This window comes from Dreissena polymorpha, chromosome 4, assembly GCF_020536995.1.
Source record: "Dreissena polymorpha isolate Duluth1 chromosome 4, UMN_Dpol_1.0, whole genome shotgun sequence".
Lineage (NCBI taxonomy): Eukaryota > Metazoa > Mollusca > Bivalvia > Myida > Dreissenidae > Dreissena > Dreissena polymorpha.
The window spans coordinates 138,089,275-138,093,715 of record NC_068358.1 but is presented as its reverse complement, the minus strand read 5'-3'; the positions used below and the strand labels follow the sequence as shown (position 1 = coordinate 138,093,715).

At 33.3% G+C, this 4,441-nt stretch overlaps 1 long non-coding RNA gene across 1 annotated transcript; it reads left to right on the top strand.

Annotated features, from left to right (window-relative positions):
* Nucleotides 1–469: 469 nt before the first annotated feature.
* LOC127878071 (uncharacterized) lies at nucleotides 470–1,439 on the top strand. The gene is made up of 3 exons (XR_008048729.1): nucleotides 470–643; nucleotides 806–1,007; nucleotides 1,362–1,439. It is a non-coding gene; the product is annotated as an uncharacterized LOC127878071 (long non-coding RNA).
* The last annotated feature ends 3,002 nt before the right edge of the window (nucleotides 1,440–4,441 follow it).

Genomic DNA, 4,441 nt, shown 5'->3' with positions numbered 1-4,441 from the left:
GATGGCAAAAATGAAGCAAGTAGTAAAAGAAATTCAAACAAACAAGAAAAACACGTTTCGAGAATGCCGTTTCAAGACAAGATAAAGAAGCTGGAAATAGTACAAGAATATAAAGAAATTACTATTAAAAGGGAACGTAAATTATCACATAGTCAAAAATGCATGTCAGCGTTTGGATGATTTGCAAAAGGTATACGAATAGACAATGTATATGAAATTTACTCCACATAATGTTATTTTACGAAGCTAATTTTTATTAACACTTAAACGTTTGTAAAAACGTCGATGTCAAGTACATGTTCGTAGCTCCGGAGAACACTAAGATGCTTGGCCTTGACCTTACAAATGCGATGACCCCAATATAAATTACTTGTGCCATTATTGACTATTCAAACCTTACGGACTTATAGCCTGAATTACGTTTCTCTCCTGTGAACGTAGAACAATTCAAATTGTTTAAATTGGTTCTTCTTGATATACCTACATATTCAAATATTTATTTAAGCTTGTGTGTGTTAACATATTTTGCAGAAGAAGGGAGACGTTTCAATTAGTGAACAATATGAACACGGACAGGAACTCATAACGAATTTGATAGAAATGAGAACAATAAAAAAAGGAAGAAATCGCAACTCGTTTTTAAGTAAATATATTTGCACTCTTCGTATAAAATGTCAAGTTTGTATGCATTTTTTTAGAGCTCATCTAAACATTCACATTTCCAAAATTACATAAAAATCAATGTGAAACAGTAGCCATTACTTCTGTTTTTTAATTGTTCAAAAGATTCGAAATATTATTAGAGATGATCAGAAATGGAATCTCAAAGGCTGCGCGCAAATAATGAAGCCATAACTGACTTGAGTGATCCAAATCGATCAACAAAGATTTCTGAACGGTTTTCGAAACTTTTAGACAGTCAATGGACGGATGTGTTTGAGTGACTCACGCACAGGAAAGAAACTTTTGACAGGGAAGCAATTGGTATATTGATAGACATGTTTAAGGTAAGTTTTAAATTGATGATCGATTTCTGTCTTTGAAATTTTGATAGTGTGGTTTGTTGTTACTTTTCCTTATTATTGGAACCTCAAAATGTTTCCCTTATATCCGTTTAGACCTCAGTGTAAACGTATTCTAAGGAAAATTACATTTCATTAAATGTTCGCCACACATCAATCAGATGTTTATAGTTTGGTAGATAACTGCTGACTTAATTTTTTGCAACCTACATGTTCTATAGCTTGTTATATGATCACAATTGTTAAAGACCGTTCATAAAATCACTTTGTTCTGAAAACTTTGTTGCTGTTGATCCTTAAGATTTAAATAAATGTTTTTACATTGCCTGTACTTGATAGATGTGTTGCGACGAATGTAAAGATGTGGCTTCCTCACAGCGTCTGTGTATCCTTATATACCTTAAGCTGCTACCTTATAGGGATCTTTTCACGCTTTGGTAAATTGACAAAATTGAAAAAATTTGTTTCAGATTCGCAAATTTTCGTTTTAGTTATGATATTTGTGAGGAAACAGTAATACTGAACATTTACCATGGTCTAATATAGCCATTATATGCATCTTTTGACGATTTTAAAACCTAAAAATTATAAAGCGTTGCAACGCGAAACGATTGAATAATTTGGAGAGTTCTGTTTTTGTCGTTAAATTTTGCGAAACTACGAAGATTGCTTATATAAGGTATAAAATACTTACACTGCGTAAACACGGCGGAATAGCTCAGTAGGCTAAAGCGTTTTTACTTCAGGACTCTGGCAGGACTCCAGGGGTCACTGGTTCGAAACCTGGTCCGGGCAATCTTCTTTTCCTTTTTTTAATTTTATTCTTGATTTTTTACTGGTGCTTTTACGATCCAATGTTTACATTTATCGATATAAAGCATTTAATGAATAAGTTAAAAAATGCCAAAATCTGTGAAAAGGCCCCTTTATGCCACCAGTAAGGACATGGCGACGTGCAGTCCAGCTTTTATGCATCGCCTGCATGAGTTCCAAAAACTAATCTCACACATAACAATCGGAATCCTCCGAAAGGTAACATGTTTCATTTTTTTACTCCACATATTTCATTATGCCATAAACAATCAAAAATCGACAATACCTAAATTTCTAATGTTCCCATCTGGTTTTGATGTTTGCGTTTAATAATATGGACATTGTTGAACCACTTCAGATAAAAATCATGACCTATTTTGCCTACAAACCAGATTGAATAAGGGGAGGTTTATTGTTTTACACCTGTCCATTGGTCGGTTGGTTGGCAGGATGGTTCGGTGTGTTCGTAGACAAGATGTTTCGTTTTCTCATGATATTACCGTTTTGCCTTAGTTGTTTGTTGGTCATTTTCATATAGATGTGCACGCTCATTGCTTTTGAGATTGTGGTATCAAAGGTCAAGGTCAATGTATTTTTATATAATGTCATTCAAATTGGTATAATGGTTACTCTGGAAAGAGAAGACGCCTATAAAATTTGAGATCCATAGGCCTCTGTTTTCTTGATGGACTTGTTTCTGGTTAAGAGCCACACTACGAGTTACCTTTAATGTTTAACTTAACATGCTATTTACTTGACAGGAAGGGGAAAACAGCGATTTTGTAGTCCATTGATTAATTGCCACAACAAATAGCTTTAGTGCCGTAGTTTAACTTTTATGACGACACCTCGTTAAGGAAAAACGTTTCCTTTGTTCTCTTAACAACTGTGTACTTAATGACATTAAGATGATAGTATTTTTAATCAGAAACAGGGCATTTTTATCGCCTGATATATATTTAATATATATCTGAAATATTTGTGGGTAAATAAAATAAGGTTCTACCGTATAAAGTTTCGCTAATTTATATAAATTATTAATCTTTCGGCCAAGAGGAGCTTTGATTTGAATTCTTATTTAAAATGCATTTAACTATCCATTTCAATTATGCGTAATATGAAAATTAAATCATGGCGTATCTGTTGCACGTGGTAAAGGCGCATTTATTATTATCTTAGCGCGCATATTGTATCAAATACAGTTCTTACATTTTTTTAGATAATTATCGATCGTATCGGCAAACGAGACTTGCAAAAGACTACAAAACAATTTCAATTATATCAAAGCCTTCGTCAACCAACCCATCGATGTGTGCTGGAATTCTCATATACAGAGTCCTCCAGTGGCGTTTATATTCGAGCCATCTTCGGAGCTGGCACGCACACATTTCAAGCCATATACAGCCTCTGGAACCGAGCTGGATAACGTTGTATGGTCGGCTATGCTGTTGCACGAGAGTGGACCGATCTTGTTAAAGGGAATTGCACAGTTCACACAAAAATTGAAAATGACCAAGATGTACAAAAAAGTAATGATTGTGTCTGGTCGTGACTTATAAACCGAAAGTACAAATTGATATATCCTTTAACAAAACGAATTTTGTACAAGAGTGGGCGAAATGACTATTGAATCTCCATGATTAATACATAATTTCAGAATCTTTTATAACATTATAACGAATAAACACTTTTTTTAAATATCACAGTGCAAGTACGAATTAAACATTTTATTAATAGTTACATGGTAAGAATTATGTAAAGTCTTAGTAAAATGACAAAAAAATGGCATACTTGCTATACACTATGAAAGAGGAATGAGCTCGATAATCATAGTTTTGATCCTTGTTTGTGCTATGTTTGTGCATTTACTATTGAATACAACTGCAAATATTTTTTATATAGTATGTTATAGAAATTCCTTTGATACTTGATCATTAACGTGTAAACGTTAAGTGTGTCACGTTACCAGATGCCTCGTCTAGACGTCTCATTTAGCAAGCGCAAACCGAACTAGAATAATAAGACCAAAGTCACAAATAAGATGTCATTTGTGACTTTTATTCAATTATTGTAGTGTTTTATATGTTATAAACACTTTGACACTTGAACATTTTCATCATCTTCCACGGTTATGAGAATGGGGCACCTGTTGATGTCATGCACTCTAACATAGTCTGTAATATGACCGGTACAATGTTTGTTACACATGGGTATATTGCTTTAAATATAGCTAATATATTAACCTCTGCTAGACAAAAAACAGATCGAAACAACCACACAAATGTTACGAAAATTGAGTTGTCAATGTCATATTGAATTAAAATTATTTAGTGAAATTCTATCAAACATTTATTTTTAACAATTTCGTTCAACCTCTATCCGATTAGGAAAGCGCTCAGGAAATCTTTAAATGAATTAAATGTGATATAATGAACGCTAGAATTGCGGCATTTTTGTAATTATTACCGGTGTACATTGTATTGTTTAAGTCGTTATTCTGGTCAGCAATATGTTTTATGAACCAGTTTGCAATTCATTTATACATCCACAGATATGTTGTTAACTTATTACAATTTCAAATTGTTATGTACGCCCAAGGTATTACC